This window comes from Balaenoptera borealis, assembly GCF_965194805.1.
Source record: "Balaenoptera borealis genome assembly, chromosome: 8".
Taxonomy (NCBI): domain Eukaryota; kingdom Metazoa; phylum Chordata; class Mammalia; order Artiodactyla; family Balaenopteridae; genus Balaenoptera; species Balaenoptera borealis.
This window is the reverse complement of record NC_138865.1, coordinates 87,398,502-87,417,188: the sequence shown is the minus strand read 5'-3', so window position 1 is coordinate 87,417,188 and position 18,687 is coordinate 87,398,502. Positions and strand designations below refer to the sequence as shown.

The following is an 18,687-nucleotide window of genomic DNA, read 5'->3' as shown; positions in this document are numbered from 1 at the left end:
GCACCTGACAGGTCAGGACCCCTCACTCTGCAGGTGGGTTAGGAGCAGGAAAGACTCCTTCCCGCTCCCTGCACTGACCCCTCTGAAGCCCTCTCCTTTCTTCAGGAGCCTAGGGTCCCCTCCCTTCTCAGGAAAAGGCTTAATATCACTCATGCATGCTATAGTAAAAGGAACCCAGTTTCTGTGGGTACCCACATCTCATTCTGGGCTCCAAACTAGCTTCATCTGAAATGGAAATTTCATTGCAATGTCTTGATTACATCATAAATCAGTTACAAACCTTTTCCAATGAGGCTATCACTCCAAACCCAGAAAAGGCAAAGGCAATTCAACTGCCCAAACCAGAGGCTGTGCAAACAGGACCTTGGGTGGGATATGGAAATAAAAGCAGGGCTCCTATTAGCCTTGACAAGATACTGCCCCTCTCTGGGCCCTGATTCCTCATTCAATGAGGTTGAACTAGAGCAGGGATCAGCGAACTTTTCTGCAAAGGGCCCGACAGTAAATATTTTAGTCTTCATGGGCCATATAGTCGCTGTTGCACTACTCAGCTCTGCCATTATAGCCCGAAAGCAGCCACAGACAATACACAAGTGAATGGGCATGGCTGTTTCAGTACAACTTTATGTATGGACATTGAAATTTGAAGAACATGTAACTTTCATGTGTCATAAAATTCCTAGATTTCTTTTTTTGAGCAAGAGCCATTCTTGCATGGGCATCACGCAAAAAAATAGGTGGCCAGATTTGGCCAATGGCTATGGGTCACCCCCAGGCGCCTGGCTAGAGCAGAGCTTCTCACTTTAACGTGCATACAGATTACTTGGGGATCTTGTTAAAATGCAGATTCTGATTCAGCAGACTTGGGGCAGCCCTGAGAATCTGCATTTCCTGTAAGCTCCCAAGTGCTGCTGCTGCTGTTTGTCCGCAGAGCGCACTGTGAACAAGGCGCTAGGGAATGTTCCAGCTCAGCCGCTCTGAGATCCTAAGTGATGCTTTGATTACAGATCCTGCTGTTCACTGACGAAATGCTAACTCAGAGGTCTGGACACAAGCAGGCCCCGGTGTTTTCTGTACAGCCTTCACCTCTGTCCTGGTTTTTCTTGCTTTATTTCCTTATTTTTTGTGTTTCTTCTCTCTCACCTCCTGCCACTAGAACATAAGCTTCTTGAGAGCAGGGACTTTGTTGCTTTGTTTGCCACTGTCGTCCTACATTCTTGCACATGGCAGGTGTTCAGAAAATATTTGTTGAAGAAATGAATGAATGATGCAGGCGGTGCCTGGTTGGCCTCCCTTATTGCTCATCCCCGCTGGGACTTTGTCGTTCTATCACCACCTAGTGGGCACTTTTGTGTACTGCAGGGCGGGGGAGAAAAATGCTCTGCATGTATGACTGACCCAGGCAGGAGGTAGAGGAGGCCACTGTGGGCAGAGAACTGCCCCTTCCGATGCCCCTGTTATCTGTGTTCTTGTCTGCTGGTACAGAGCTCCTTGGAGGAGAGTCTTCCTGGAGGAGGTGGCATTTGAGCTGAACAATGAAAGCTATAAGATTGGGAATGGTGGGAATGAGACAGAGGAATGGCATTCCTGGTAGAAGGAACAGCATGAGCAGAGGCCTGGATGCTGGAAAGCATGGGTGTGTGCCAAAGGGAAGAGAAGTACAAGCAGCTGAGATGGGCAGTGGAAGGTGAGGCCAGATAATGACATAGGAGGAGGGGAAGAGGCCCCAAGAAAAAGGAACTTCCACTTAGTGTTTGATCCGTGCCAGGCACTTCACACGCACAAGGTCATTTAACCCCTGCAAAGGCCAGTGAGGCAAATTTTAGGCCCCCCATTTTACAGATAAGGAAACTGAGGCACAGATTGGTGAAGTGATATGTCCAAGGTCACACAGCTGACAAAGGGCAAAACTGGATTTGAATTGAGCTCATCTGATTCTCTCCTCCCTGATGGGAGTACTTGCCCCTGGTTTGTGCTTGAAGGGGGTGCATGTTGGTGGGGCACATGCAGGAAGCTAGGAGCTGGGGTTCAAGACACCCAGAGGCCTGAGCGCTTGGTTCCTCCACACTGTCTCAGGGCCTGACAGCTTCGTGACCTGGGAGCCTCCCTCTGCTCACCCTCATGGTCCTAGAGCCCTGGCCTGGGGGGCAGGATGGCTGGGTTCTAGCCTGGGTTCCCTTCACCTCTCTGGGCCACAGAGTACAATGGCTATAATGATTTGTAAAGGGACCTCAGAGATCTCTTACTTGCCCTTTATATCGATATGGAAACTGAGGCCCAGAGAGGGAAAAGAACACCCTTGATGATTCACGACAAGCTAGGCTTAGTGTGGCCTTCATCTTGGCCTCTGCCTGGGTTTGCATCTGATGGCTGGAAGCTGATGCTGCCATACAGAGGGCCTGAGCCCCGGACGCAGAGGGTAGCAGAGGGCCCAGCTGGGCCCCCTTGGACAGCCCAGGCCCTTGGATAATGTGTTCGAGTTTCAGTTCCCAGTGAGGTGTGTCCCAGGGGTGGGGTGAGTGTGTGGAACCGCAGGCTGGGGGGAAGGGAGGGAGGCTTAGCAGGACCTGCCCCACAGGCTTTCTTTCTTTTTCCTTCCTTCCTTCCTTCCTTCCTTCCTTCCTTCCTTCCTTCCTTCCTTCCTTCCTTCCTTTTCTTCCTTCCTTCCTACCTTCCTTCTTTTCTTCCTTTCTTCCTTTCTTTCTGGCTGTGTTGGGTCTTCGTTGCTGTGCGAGGGCTTTCTCTAGTTGCGGCGAGTGGGGGCCACTCTTCATCGCGGTGCGCGGGCCTCTCACTGCCTCGGCCTCTCTTTTTGCGGAGCACAGGCTCCAGACGTGCAGGCTCAGTAGTTGTGGCTCATGGGCCCAGTTGCTCCGTGGCATGTGGGATCTTCGCAGACCAAGGCTCGAACCTGTGTCCCCTGCATTGGCAGGCAGACTCTCAACGACTGCGCCACCAGGGAAGCCCCCCCACAGGCTTTCTGGAGGCTGGACTCGCCAGAGCAGAGGGGTCTGCAGGCTCCAAGCAGAGCAGTGACCTGTCCAAGCCTCTTGCTAGACTGTCTAGACTCAGGTTCCCCCCATGGGCCAATTTGGCCTCGAAGCTCCCCCAGCAGCTGTGGAAAGTCCTGCACGTGGATCCAAAAGCAGGCACAATTGCCCAGATGCTGCGACCCCACTGACATGCAAACACCTGAATGTGCTTGGGCGGAGACGAGCAGAAGATTACCACAGTCAGATCTGCAGGGCTCCTTACGGCAGGAGCATGTTATTTCTGCTGGGGATTTTTACCAGAAGCCTTTCTGTAATCCTTCTCAGGGCATGGCTGGGGTTTAGTAATGAGCTGTAACAGCCGGAGAACTTGGTTCTGTGAGCTGAGAACAACTGCTCATTCTTAAATGAGTCCTCTTTTCTTGATGACTGAGTTCAGCTGTAGCAAAGGGGTCGGGGTAGGGAGCAGGGATCCAGGACAAGAACAGCAGCAGTGCTCACACAGGGCCAGAGCCCAGCACCGCCTTTATACAGATGGAGCCTCGGAGGCCCAGGGCGGCTGTGAGGTTGGGGGCGGCACAATGCCATATGCAGACTGGACTGTGGGTATGGCAGGGCTGAACAAGGGGTTCCTCAGAAGCAGGCTCTCACCTGAGGATTCATGTGCAAGTGATTTATCCAGGAAGTGCTCCCAGAATGAGCCTGGAAAGGAGTGGGGCACAGGAGGGATGGGGGTGGGGAGAGGGGATGGGAGAAGATAAATGGTGCCATTTCTGGCCTTGTCCTGCAGAGGGTAGCTTCAATCTGATCCTGAGGGGGGGCTCTGGAGTGTAACTTACACCTCAGGGTTGTCAAAACCCCAGGCAAGGGAGCTGGGCTTCCATATTCCCTGCACCCATCAGTCAGCACCATCCAAGGTGCTGAGGACAAGGAGATCTGAGTACAGCTTCCCAGAGGAGGAAGAGGAGTGGCCTTGCGCTGCGATGTGGAGCAGGATGTGCAGTTGCTGCTGAGGAAAAGGGTTTGAGCAGGACCCAAGGGAGGAGCTCAGGCACGCTGCCGGAAGGCCAAGGTGGCCATGTTTAGAACAGGCCAAGGAGGAGCACGGAGCTCGGAGGGATGGCTCAGCTCCCTGCAGGGTGCAGGTGAAGTGCACTCAACTATTTCAGCAAAGGTCCCATAAGCCACCTCCGGAAATCCCTCTCTCATTTGCCGCTGTTTGTGGCCAAAACCCTGAACTGTGACGAGGAGGGACAAAGAGCTCAGGTGAGAGGTAGAACAGTCTTATTCAGTCAAAACCATTCAGAAATGAGTCACTGGCCTGACCTGGGCCCCAAGAGGCTCTGCCAACAAGAGCTCGGGGGCCCCAGGCGAGATGGGCATCAGGCTTGGGCCCAAAGGGTAGAGCCACTAGTTGGCAGCCCAGGGAGATGGATCTGTATTAGTGGGAACTCCTGTCCCTTTACTTGACCCCGCTTCCCTTCTCTCCATCCCTCCAGAGAGGCCCCACCTGACCTCCTGGCCTCCAGCCTCCTCTCCTCCAATCCAGTCTCCTGGAGTTGCCAGAGGGTCCCCTCTAAAAAGCAAATCTGGTCCTGTCCCTTCCCTGCCTGCCAGCTTCCCCAGCTCCCCACTGCGCTCAGGAGAAAGACCAAAGCCGCCGTGTTCTCCCAAGTCCTCTCCCGTGATGACGATGCTTAGCCCGCAGGGACCGAGATCAGCGAACTTCGGGCAGAAATCAGGAGTCCCAGCAGCTTCCCAGAGCCCGCAGGCCAGGGCAGCACTGGCTTCAGCCCAGCTATCCGAGAAGAGGGAAGGGCAGCCCCGGACCCGCCCCAGGGCCTCGCTCTCCGCTTTGCCTCTGTAATTAATTTATGGAAAGCATCTAAACTGGGAGCCAGCACAGTCCTGCAAATCTCGTCTAACCCCTGCCTCCACCGGAGGGAGCAGCGCCCTTGGGGTGGAGCTTTTCTCACAGTGATTACATTTGGTTTTATTTCTGGAAAAAAACAAAACAAAACAAAAACAAAGCATTTAAGGTCTAATTTCCCCAATCACCTGCGGAATGAGGAGGCTTCCAAGGGGTGTTTGGTGAGGCCACAGGGAGCCTTGCGGTCCTGCAGCCCCAGGAGGGCTTTGGGGGCGCAGAGTCTAGCTCATCAGAAGTTCCTCTTGGCTCTACCTTTGAGCACAGCCAGAATCCGACCTCCTCTCTCCCTCTGCTGCCTCCACCCTGCTGAGCCACGGTCACCTCTGCAATGGCCCCCTGGCCATCTCCCTGTTTCTGCCTTGCCCTGCTCCGGTCTCTGCTCCCAGGCAGCCAGAACCAAGCCCACTGCTCCTCTGAGAAGCTCTCCCAGGGCTCCCCGCTCCCTGGGGTAATGCAGGAGTCCTGCCAGGCTCATTACGGCCACACAATGCCCTCCGACCTCACTGCCTGCCTGGAATCCCTTGATGTTGTACACTCTGCCTACCAGCACTCCTGCACTAGGTATTCCCCCTGCCTGGAACGTCCTTCCCAAGATCTGATATCTGCAAAGTCTGCATCCTCGTTTCCTACAGATCTCACTCAAAAGTTTGCCCTTCACAGCTTCCCTGATTGCACTCATGCCCCGTTCATTCTCTATTCTCACTCCGCTGTATTTACCCTCTTACCACTCACCACCTGAAACATCCTTATTTTCTGACTTACTGTCTTGTTTCCCTCTATTCTCCACCAGAATGTCAGCTCTGAGAGCAAGGGATTTGTTTTTGTTTCAATAGTGAAAAATTTTATGTTTAGAATTAGCCAGCTGGGCTCAGTTTTGACGATCCCAATTTTGTTGGCAACATCCAAAGCATCATAGTCAGGAACCAGTCGAACATATGCCTTCTTCTCTCCATCGGGCCTGGTCAGGGTGTTGACCTTAGTTACGTCAGTGTCACAGAGCTTCTTCACAGCCTGTTTAATCTGGTGCTTGTTGGCTTTGACGTCCACAATGAACACCGGTGTGTTGTTGTCTTCTGTTTTCTTCATGGCTGACTTGGTGGTGAGGGGGAATGTGTTCTGACGGCATAGTGGTCAAGCTCTTTCCTCCCAGGGGGCGCCCTTCTGAGGCTATCTGGGCTGCCTCCTGAGCCGCAGTGTTTTGGGCCGTTGGAAGGTGGGTGACGTCCGGATGTTTTTAGTGTGTGGCTGTGGACAGACGCCTTTCAACGCTGCTTTCTTGGCCTTCAAAGCCTTTGCTTTGGCTTCCACTTTGGGAGGCGCAGGGGCTTCCTTCTTCGCCTTCGGCACCATCTTTGTGAGAAGGCGCAAGGGATTTGTTTTGTTCGCTGACACGTCTCCAGTACTGAGACCAGTGCCTAGCACATAGCCGATGCTCATTAATCAAATGAATGAATGAAATGCATCTGCCATGTGACAGAGGGGGTGGGCAGAGATCCCTGAGATGTTCTGGGGGCATCCTCTCTGGGAGCGTGGAGTCAGCCTGACCTTACCTCCTGCAGGAAGTCTTCTGTCCTGGTTCTAAATGGAAGTTCTGGCTGCAGGTGGCAGCTCTGATCACTCGACTGATTTTCCTTTGGTGCACACATCACCTCTTCCAGGGAGCCCTCCCAGAACCCTTTCCAACCCTCAGGGAAAGTTTGTCCTACTCACCCCTGGCCTGACACTTTCTCCCTTGTGGTCTGTTTTGGGTGTTGGTGTCAGGCTGAGGTCCCTGGCAGGCACCTGACTCATATCCAGAGAACACCTGGAGGGCCACTTCAGCTCACGCTTTACAGGGCCTCTCGTGGGGCCTAAGTCACACCTTCTCCTCACTCAAGCCTCAGAATAACCCTCTGAGGTAGTCATTATTATCCCCATTTTACAGATGAGGAAACTGCGGTCAGAGGCCACAGAAGTGACTTACCCAAGTCCCACAGCTGTGTCACAAGGTGGAGTGCAGCCGTGCTCCGTGGCCTCAAGGCCAGCCCCATTGCATTCAGCATGGTGCTCAAAAAGTGTTTGGGGAATGAAGGGAAGGACAGACCTGAGTTCTGGGTCTCCTGAGTGAGCGATGAAGATGCTGTAAACATAGCATGTGTCAACCCACGGCTGGGCTGGTCCGTGTGGCCCATCCTTGCTCAGCCAAGCCCTCCTGGTTTTCTGTGCAGGGAAAGAAAAGGTAGTAACTCTCTCTTCCAGAGGGCCTCACGGTGGGTGCGGGGATGTAAAGAAGTTGCATAACTGCACCCAGTGCCCATCCCTGGTCCTCAGCCTCTCCCTGGGGCAAAGACAAGGCCCAGAAGAGTTGACTGATGAGCCAAAAATTAGGGACAGAGCCAGGACCAGTGAGTCTTGACATCAGTCCTATCTTTTTCTCTGATTCTACCTGCTATGCCTGTAATGCCTATATCCCTAGGACCCAGACCTCAGTTTCCTCATTTGTAAAGTGGGAAAGTTGTACCTATCTAATAGGATCAAAGATTAAATGAGGTAACACAGGAAAGTGCTTGGCACAGTGCCCAGCAGAAAGTAAATTCTTAACAATCAGTGCATATAGTTATTAGCTGGTTCCAACAGAAGCGCCTATGTTGCATTATCTCCTCCTTCCCTGCCTTACAAATGGTTCTCACAGGCCTACAGCTGCAAACTTGGTTGTTAGAATAAGACCTATTTCTTTAGGGAAAAAAAATAAAATAAAATAGTAGTGCCCCATTGTGGAGATGGTGTGACAAAACTAGCACAGCGTGGCAGCATTTTGTGAACATTTTAAACGTGCAAGGTAAATATTTTATAAATATTAAATATTAATAAAGTCTCATTTTGTCTGAATTCTCCCACCTTTTAAAATGTATGTCAAGAAACAAATAACTTCAAAGCTGTCCAGTTAAGCGAGCTGTCAACTGGATTTACAATATTGCCACGTAGGGCATTTTTTAAACTGGTAAACAAATGTAAGTGTCTCCTCTCGTCTTTTGTCAGGATTAGTCTCAAATTTGGTGAATTTTGAATTATGCCCTGGCAGGACTAGACCCTTCCTGGAATAAGGTGCAGTGGTCCTACACACACCTGTATGTCACCGGGGCCAACCATTTGGAAATGGCACTTTGACAAAACCCATCAAGAACCATAAGAACCATTTATATACTTTGACCAGTTATTTACTCGGGAATTTATCCTAGTGAAATAATTTCAAAAAAGCAAAGTAAAATGTAAGCACATGAAGATGTTAACTGCAGTGTTGTTTACAGTTGAGGAAAATGGTAAACACACTCAATCTACAACAAGAGTGGAATGATTTAGTAAATTATGCTTGAGCCCTTGATGGTTTTTCAGCCAATAAAAATGATCATTTTGAAGACTATGTAACAACATAGATAATGTTTATGTTCAAAGGTTTCATATCAAAGAAGAAAATGCAAAACTGCATTGAGACTCTGGTCCCTACCGTCAGGGCAACTTTCTTTCCTTGTTGTCTGGTCCTCACAACAGCCCTCTCAGGTAGACAAAACAGGGTCATTATTTATTCTCCCATTATCCAGGGGAGGAAAGAGAGACCACAGGGACTCAGATTCTGAACTGGGACAGCTCCTAACACAGAACCCAGTGCTGCCTCAGAGGAGCGTGTCCCTGACTGCAGGTCCAGCAGCAAGCCCCCAGCTCCTGAGTGAGGACAGTGCAAGACAAAGCCCAGTTCTCACATACCCTCCCGTCTCATCCAGGAGGGGTGGCCCCTGGGGCTGCCTCTTCCTCCTTCTCAGGCTGGGATTTCCCCTCTTGGGCAATTTGGAAGAACCCCAGTCCCGGGCCCCACCTTGTTCTGAGCTGGGCTTATAGGAAGCCCCTTGTGCACAGCTGACCCATGAGATCATGTGGGAAAACCCTTAGAAACTCTGGTACGTGCTGCAGGTGCTGCTGTTCTGATTATTAAAAACAAGTTTTAATGTGAAATTTTTCCATCATGCAGACATTGTTGGTAATAATATAATCAACGCTCCCCTCTCCATTGCCACCTTAGGAAATAAAAGCTTACGGGGACACTTGAAGGTTCCTGGGTGCCCCTCCCTGATCCCACCCTCCACCTCTGTCACAAAGGTAACCCAAAACAGAAAGGGATGTTTATCTATAAATATTAAGTAGTATTGTTTTGCATGCTTTTAAACTTTCAATATGTGGCTTCATATTGTCTTCTATTCATTCAACAAATTCACTTGGCAAATATTTATTGAGCTCCTACTGTATATGAGGCACCCTGGGAATATCAGTGAACAAAACAGACAAGATCACTACTCTTGCGGTGTGTACATTCCCGTGGGGTGAGCCAAACGATAAGCAAAATTTATGAATTATAGATAAACTGTATGTTAGAATGTGAGAGGTGCAAAGGGGGAAAAAAAGTCAGAGAGGCGGGGGTGGAATGTTGCAATTTTAAGTAGGATCATATCCTTCTATATCTTGCTTACTTACTCCATATTATCTTTTTCTTTTTTATGAATGTACCATCTTTATTCATTGTCTTGTCAATGAACATTTAGGATTTCTTTTTTTTTTGGTCATTATAAACAATATTGCCATAAGCATTCTTGTAAAAGTCTCTTTGAGTACACTCAGAAGAGGTTTTGGGGGTATAGATTTGCTGAGTCTAGGGCATCTTCGACTTAACTGAGACAGATGGTACAAATGGCTCTAACTAAGGTGGTTGTACCAATGATTCACACAAGCAGCGTATGAGGGGTCTAGTTCCTCTACCTCTTCTCTAACACTTGGTGGTGTCAGATTTTTTAAAATAGCTGCTAATCTGACAAGTATAAAACACTATATCTTTGTTTAAAACTGAATTTCCCAGATAACTACAAAGGTTGAGCATATTTTCATAAGTTTATTCATTTGTGTTTTTTCTTTAATGACTAGGAATTTCATTGACTTTTGCCTATTGATTTTATACCCAGTAATCTTGCTAACTAATAATTGGTCTGTAGATTCCTTTGGGTTTTCTAAATAGACAATCGTATCATCTGCAAATAATGAGTTTATCTCTTTCTTTTCAAATGTATGCCATTGATTTATTTTCTTTATTAATTTATTTAAAAACTTCTACCACTAAATGTATTAATTTATTTAAGAAAAATAAATTCAAAAGTACAATGCTGAACAAAAAATGTTATAGTGGGCATCCTTATCTTTTCCTGATTTTAAAGGAAATGTCACTATTGTTTGCACAAGTAATATTTCCTTTAGAAGTTTTTATAGATATCCTTTATCAGGTTAAGGAAATTCCCTTTTATTTCCAATCTGCTTAAAAGTTTATCATCAATCATTATATACTTTTATCAAATACCTTTTCTGTGTCTGCTTAGATGATCATGTTTTTCTTCTTTAATCTATTAATGTGATAAATTAGCTTTATAGATTTTCTAATATTAAGCCATCTTTGTATTCTTGGAATAAACTCAACTTGGTTATGGTACATTATCTTTTTTATATACAGTTGAATTATTTTAATAATATGTTACTTAGGATTATTACATCTAAATGTATGAGTGAAATGGGCCTGCAATTTTCCTTTCCTATGCTATACTTGTTTACATTTTTAATTTAATTAATTAATTAATTTATTTTTGGCTGCCTTGGGTCTTCGTTGCCGTGCGCGGGCTTTCTCTAGTTGCGGCGAGCAGGGGCTGGCTACTCTTTGTTGTGGTGCGCAGGCTTCTCATTGCAGTGGCTTCCCTTGTTGCAGAGCACGGGCTCTAGGCACGCACATGGGCTCAGCAGTTGTGGCTCGAGGGCTCTAGAGCGCAGGCTCAGTAGTTGTGGTGCACGGGCTTAGTTGCTCCGTGGCATGTGTGATCCTTCCGGACCAGGGCTTGAACCCACGTCCCCTGCACTGGCAGGCGGATTCTTAACCACTGCGCCACCAGGGAAGCCCTGTTTAATTTTTACATTAAGATTATACTGTCCTCAAAGAATGAATTTGGGAATATTCCTTATTTTTCTATTCCCTGGAAGAATTCATATAAGATTGGCTTATCTATTCTTGAAATGTTGGTATAATTCACCTAAAACCATCTGGGCCTTGAATTTTCTTTGTGGGAATGTTTTCAATTATTGCTTCAAATTCTTTAATTGTTTTAGGACTATTCAGAATACCTAATTTTTTTTCAGTTTTTGTAGGAATGTATGTATTTCTATAATACTAAGACTTCAAATTTGTTGGCATAATGTTGTCGATAGCATTCTCTTATTATATTTTTTCTCAGTAATCTTTCATTTGCAAATACAGCCACATGAAAAGATAAAACCTCCAGATGGCTGTATGTTTTTATCGTATTATCTTTTAAACCAACCTCTGTTTTAACTATAGTTATGTTACTCTTTTCATGTATAATGTCATTTATTTGTATATTTTCTTTTTTTTCCCTTGATCCATCTTCCCAGAGATTTTTCTATTCTGTCTTTTCAAAGAATCAACTCTTAGTTTTATTGGTCTTCATTCCGTTTTTATTTTCTATTTTGTTGGTTTCCATTTTGTTTTTTATCTCTTTACTTATATTGTTTTGGGGTTTACTGTATTTTTTTAAACTTCTTAGATTTGACACTTAGGTCATTAATTTGCCCTGAGGGCATTTGCCTGCCAGCTGAACTGAGCTGAGCAACAGCTGTTTTGAGAGGACTGTGGGACGAGGGGGACAGACGTGGAGGCCCAGGACCCAGTGGGGGGAGGAAGAGTCTAATCAAGACCCTCCACAGGGAAGCAGGACTCTACACCTAACTTTGGTGCAATGCTGCTTTCTCTCCAAACTATAGCAAACTGATTAAAAAAGAAAAAACCCACAAGGAGGAGGATAATAGAGGAGTCATCAGCAACAGCATTTTGGTAGTTGGAAAGTAGATGGACTTAACAGGCCCAAGAAAGCCATATCCCAAAGATGAAAAAGAAGGTTGATTTATAGTGCAGAACCATAAAGAGGTCTCAAACCAGGCTCACCAAGCATCTCAGGACTGGGGTTAGTATGGGGTGCGTGGACAGAGAAAAGATTCTACATGTGTGCAGAGAAAAAGTAGGTAGGTATATATAGAGAATTATGGCTGAGAATGGCACTGGATTTTAAAAACAGCATCAGTGCAAGCCAGAACACAGTGGAGTAACAAGTTCAAAATTCTGAAAGAGAGTTTGTGGTTAAATTGATGATAAAAATGAGCAAATTAAGCCGATGATTAAAACAAGTCAGTTATTTACTCCAGGGAAAACAACGTGTTGTGCAGGAAAAGAAAATGATAGTGTTCTGCACAGCTCATTTGACAATAGATTTACAGCCAGAATAAGGCAAATAATGAATATTGATCTAATCAGAATGACAAATAACAATATTGGGAGGCTGAGGACCAGGGGATATGTGTGGGTGTGTGTGGCTGCAGTATGTGCATGTGTTTTATAGGGGTTGTGTTTTGGGGAGAGGGTTGGTGAGAGAGCTAAATCCTCTCTTCATGATGAGAAATTATTAGATAATGCCCAAACCTGAAAATTCAAGAAGTAGCAATATAAGCATGTTATTTAAAGAAAATACGGTAAATATCAGAAAGATTGAAACCTGTATCTCTGGGACTGAGAAAGAGGGGTAGGGTGGTGATAGTGTTGGAGGTTGAGGGGAAGGGGCTTCAGGGAATTGCTGATTTTCATAAGAAACCATGTAGAATTTTTCAACTTTTAAAATTATGTGCATGTTTAACTTTGATAAAAATAAAACCGAAATTTAAAAAATTCCAGAAGTGGGATGGCTGGGTCAACAGGCATGCATGTTTTTAAGATCTTAGCCACAGCGCTGAACAATGCATCCATTTCACCCTCTTCCAGAAGTGAAAGAGTCTCTCTCGAATTCCCAGTCCTTGCCAGCACCATTGTCAATTTTCAGACCTCTGCCAGTTTTATGATTAAAAAATATATATCCTATTGTGGTTTTAATTTGCATTTCTTTGACTACCAAAGAGTTTTACATAGTTAACATATTTAACCATTTTTAGTTCTTTTTTGATTCATTTCCTGTTACACTTCTTTGTCCATTTTTATCTTGGGATCTTCATCTTTTTCACCGTTGGTGTATAAGGGCTTTTAAAAATAGTAAGCCTACTAATTCTTGATCTATCACACGTTACAAATATTTCCACATCCCCCTCCCATGGGTCCTTCTGCTTTTTATTTTTTATTTTTTTTGGCCACACAGCATGTGGGATCTTAGTTCCCTGACCAGGGATATCAAACCCTCGCCCCCTGCAGTGGAAGCGTGGAGTCTTAACCACTAGACTGCCAGGGAAGTCCCTAATTTTCTTTTTTTGATGTGAGGGATTTTTTATTTTTGTGTGGTTCAGTCTATCTTTCATGCTTTTTGCCTTGGGATCATGCCTGGAAAACCCTTGCTCGTCCATGGGCTTTTACAAATACAGCATTTCTTTTTTCGTCTAGTATTCATAAGCAGTATTTCATCGAGTCTAAGTTTTCACATTTTAAATCTCTGAAATTGGGACGTGTTTATAATCACTGGTGCTCAGGTGGCAGTCATTGCCTGCCTGCCCCACATCAAAATGTGCAGAAAGTAAGATAATAGTGAAGCACTCTTTAAGGAATGCTGCATTATCACCTGTCTCCTTTTCCTCCGGGCACAAAGCTAGAAGCTCTTCCCAGCCCCCCTGCAGTGCTGTGTGGCCCTGTGACTGGGTTCTAGCCTTTGGATGGTGGGTGGAAATGACATAAGTGGCTTTCCTGCTTGGCCTGTGAAACTCCCATACCACCCTCTCCTCTCTCTGTCTGCTGTCAGAGGATCTAGCAACAGTTCTAGGTGATGGCAGGACCAGAGGCAGAGGAGTTTAGGTCCATGAAAAGCCTAATGAGAGGTGCTTGTTGACCAGGGGTCCTCATTGTTATTTGGGTGAATAAGGAATAAACTGTTATTGTGTTAAGCTATTGAGATTTGGGGTTTTGTTTGTTATAGCCGCTAGCATTGCTGACACCTAACTGACATCCTTGTCTTAATTCTGACTCAAATGTGAATCCCTCTAGACTAGAGTTGAGTGTTTTATCACTGAGTATGATGTTGGCTTCTGATTTTAGGTAAACGTACTTTATCTGATGCTTTTTTAAAAAAAATATATCGTCTTGGTATTGGAGTTATTCGAAGTGTATAAAATTAATTGGAAAATTTTTAACTTTTTTAAGCTCTGGAAAAGGTTAAATAGCATAGGAATTAATTGTTATGTGAAACCTTGACAAGATTCATCCTGAGAACGGCCTGTATCCTTTTGCAAGAGTAGTGCTTGAACAAGCTTTACTTTCTTTTTCTTTTTCAAATTAACTTTTTAAAGTTATTTTTTTTTTTAGACAAGTTTTAGATTTACAACAAAATTGAGAGGAAGGTACAGAGATTTCCCACATATCCCCTGCCACCACACATGCATAGCCTCCCCCATTATCAACATCCCCACTAGTATGGTACATTTTTAACCAAGGATGAACCTACATTAACATATTGTTATCACCCAAAGTCCATAGTTAACCTTAGGGTTCATCTTGGTGTTATACATTGTATGGGTTTGGACAAATGTACGATGACATTTATCCATCATTATAATAACATACATCTTAAAAATCCTAAGTGCCTCACTTATTTATCTTTCTATCACTCCCACCAACCCTTGTCAACCACTGATCTTTTTACTGTCTCCATAGTTTTGCCTTTTCGTCTTATAGTTGGAATCATACAGTATATAGCCTTTTCAGATTGGCTTCTTTCCCCTACTAATATGTATTTAAGATTCTTTCAGGTCCTTGACACCATAAAATTCTTAGTAGAGAACATAGGCAAAACATCTTCTGACACAAACTGTACCAATGTTTTCTTAGGTCAGCCTCTCAAGGCAATAGAAATAAAAGCAAAAATAAACAAATGGGACCTAATCAAACTTACAAGCTTTTGACCAGCAAAGGAAACCATAAACAAGATGAAAAGACAACCTACAAACTGGGAGAAAATATTTGCAAATGATGCAACTGACAAGGGCTTAATTTCCAAAATATACAAACAGTTCATACAACTCATTAATAAAAAAATAAACAACCCAATCAAAAAATGGGCAGAAGACCTAAATAGGCATTTCTCTAAAGAAGATATACAGATGGTCAACAGGCCATGAAAGATGCTCAACATCGCTAATTATCAGAGAAATGCAAATCAAAACTACAATGAGGTACCACCTCACACCGGTCAGCATGGCCATCATTAAAAAGTCTACAAATAACAAATGCTGGAGAGGGTGTGGAGAAAAGGGAACCCTTCTACACTGTTGGTGGGAATGTAAATTGATACAGCCACTATGAAGAACAGTATGGAGATTCCTTAAAAAACTAAAAATAGAGTTGCCATATGATCCTGCAATCCCACCCCTGGGCATACATCTGGAGAAAACTATAATTTGAAAAGATACAGGTACCCCAGTGTTCATTGCAGAACTATTGACAATAGCCAAGACATGGAAACAATCTAAATGTCCACTGACAGATGAATGGATAAAGATGTGCTGTATATATATGTGTGTGTATGTATATAATATACATACACACACAATGGAATACTACTCAGCATAAAAAAGAATGAAATAATGCCATTTGCAACACTATGGGTGGACCTAGAGATTATCATACTAAGTACATCAGTCAGAAAGAGAAAGACAAATACCATATGATATCATTTATGTATGGAATCTAAAATATGACACAAATGAACTTATCTACAAAACAGACTCACAGACATAGAGAACAAATTTGTGGTTGCCAGGGGGGAGGGGGGTGGGGGAGGGATGGAGTGGGAGTCTGGGATTAGGAGATGCAAACTATTATATATAGAATGGATAAACAACAAGGTCCTACTATATATCACGGGGAACTATATTCAATATCCTGTGATAAACCATAGCGGAAAAGAATATGAAAAAGAATGTGTATATGTATAACTGAGTCATTTTGCTGTACAGCAGAAATTAAACACAACATTGTAATTGTAAATCAACTATACTTCAATAAAGTAAATTTAAAAAAAGATTCCTTCATGTCTTTTCATGTCTTGACGGCTCTGTTTTTGTTTGTTTGGTTTTGTTTATTTATTTATTTATTTATTTATTTTTAGTGCTGAATGATATTCCATTGTCTTGGATGTACCACAGTTTAGACATTCGCCTACTGAAGGACATCTTGGTTGCTTTCAAGTTTTGGCAATTATGAATAAAGCTGCTATACATATCTGTGTGCAGGTTTTTGTGTGGACTAAGTTTTCAACTCCTTTGGGTAAATACCAAGGCATACGACTGTTAGATCCTATTGTAAGAGTATGTTTAGTTTTCTAAGAAACTGCCAAACTGATGAAACTTCCAAAGTATCTGTACCATTTGCATCCCCACCAGCAATGTATGAGAGTCCTGTTACTCCACAACGTCACCAGCAGCATTTGATGTTGTCAGTGTTCCAGATTTTGGCCATTCTAATATGCGTGTAGTGGTATCTCATTGTTTCTTTAATCTGCATTTTTCCCGATGACATATGATATGGAGCATCTTTTCATGTGCTTATTTGCCAACTGTTTATCATCTTTGCTGAGGTGTCTGTTAAGATCTTCGGCCCATTTTTTAACCAGGTAGTTTTCTTATCATTGAATTTTTTAAAAATTAATTAATTTATTTATTTTGGCTGTGTTGGGTCTTCGTTTCTGTGTGAGGGCTTTCTCTAGTTGCGGCGAGCGGGGGCCACTCTTCATCGTGGTGCGCGGGCCTCTCACTGTTGCGGCCTCTCTTGTTGCGGAGCACAGGCTCCAGACGCGCAGGCTCAGTAGTTGTGGCTCACGGGCCCAGTTGCTCCGCGGCATGTGGGATCTTCCCAGACCAGGGCGCACGAACCCGTGTCCCCTGCATTGGCAGGCAGATTCTCAACCACTGCGCCACCAGGGAAGCCCTCTTATCATTGAATTTTAAGAGTTCTTTGTATATTTTGGATACAAGTCCTTTATCAGGTGTGTCTTTTGCAAATATTTGTTTTCAGTCTATGGCTTGTTTTCTGACTCTTTTGATATTGTGTTTTGCAGAGCAGAAGTCTTTAATTTTAATGAAGTCCAGCTTATCAATTACTTCTTTCCTGGATTGTGTCTTTGGTGTTGTATCTGAAAAGGTATCACATCACCATACCCAACCTCATCTAGGTTTCTCTTCAAATTGATTTTTTTTCTTAGTGTAAAATACAAATGATAGAAAAGAGAAAGTCACCCATAGTTCTACTTCCCAGGGATAAACATTGAGAGAATTTTGGTGTATATCCTTTCAAATACACACTCACGGGCTTCCCTGGTGGCGCAGCGGTTGAAAATCTGCCTGCCAATGCAGGGGACACGGGTTCGAGCCCTGGTCGGGGAAGATCCCACATGCCGTGGAGCAACTGGGCCCGTGAGCCACAACTACTGAGCCTGCGCGTCTGGAGCCTGTGCTCCGCAACAAGAGAGGCCATGACAGCGAGAGGCCTGCGCACTGCGATGAAGAGTGGCCCCCACTCGCTGCAACTAGAGAAAGCCCTCGCACAGAAACAAAGACCCAACACAGCCAAAAATAAAAATAAATAAATTAATTAATTTAAAAAAAAGAACAGTTTTAAAAACAAAAACAAATACACACATTCACACATTTACTTACATAAATGGGGTCATTCTCTACATATACTGATTTGCAATCTGTTTTTTTACACCTAACAGTATATCATACATATTTTCCACAATAATACACCTATTTAATTTTTATATATTTATTTTTCAGATTCCAAAAGTAACATATGTTCATTTATAGTTCAAATATTATAGAAATATACAATGCAGAAAGTGAAAGTTTTCCAATTTCTTATACGGCCTCTTTTTGAGTTGACCTTGTAAATGTTTATTTTCATATAAAATTATTCATTTTGTAAACCTTTCAAACTTAATTAGTCTAGAGCTACAGTCTTAAAAGAAAATCTCTACCACATTTAAGATCTATCACCTCTCACCAGACAGAACCATTCAAGGAGCTTTTCACCCAGTTCCCCCCATCTCCTCCAACTTCCAACATCTACCTGTTTTTCCAAGTTCTGCTATAATGTGGCTCCTCCAAGGAAACTTCCAGCTTTCTAAGTCATAATCAGTCTCCCCCATCCCTGCCCCTAGACACTTCTTCCTGTAGCACGAGGTTTTTACATCTCCACACGCATTTAAATGCCAGTGGAGGCAGCATGAGGTAGTGGAAAGAACATGGACAGAGCTGGGCTTGAGTCTGAGCCTCACCACTTTCTAGCTGGGACCTTGGGCCCCTCATTTAGCCTCTCTGAGCATCAGGACTCTCATCTGTAAAATGGGATAATGATCATACCTGCCTCCCAGGTCCCAGGCGCTTATTATATGTGAATGCTTCCCCTGCTGGCTCCCAAGGGCAGGGTCCAGAGCAAGGGTCTTGGAAATCCCAGGAAACATTGACTTGAAATCCCCAGAGGAAGCCCTGAGAGGCCGTGTACAGAACCTGGTGGGTGGGTGCAAATCACCCCACAGTCAGTTTTCCCTTTTTCTGGAGAAGCCCTAAACTGCTTTCTCATGCTCTCATTTGCTGCCTGGCTTAGCCTCCAGCCTGAGGAGTGGAAGAAGGCCAGAGGAGTAATAAGTAAAAGCTGCTTCTGCTCAAAAA

The 18,687-nt window shown here is 44.5% G+C and overlaps 1 pseudogene across 1 annotated transcript in view; it reads right to left on the bottom strand.

Moving 5' to 3' along the window:
- Positions 1 to 3,767: 3,767 nt before the first annotated feature.
- LOC309634247 (large ribosomal subunit protein uL23 pseudogene) overlaps positions 3,768 to 18,687 on the bottom strand; it is a 49,732-nt pseudogene continuing 34,812 nt past the window's right edge. The window contains exon 4 of the transcript XR_014249591.1: positions 3,768 to 7,119. The product of XR_014249591.1 is annotated as a large ribosomal subunit protein uL23 pseudogene (transcript). The remainder of the gene's footprint in view (positions 7,120 to 18,687) is intronic.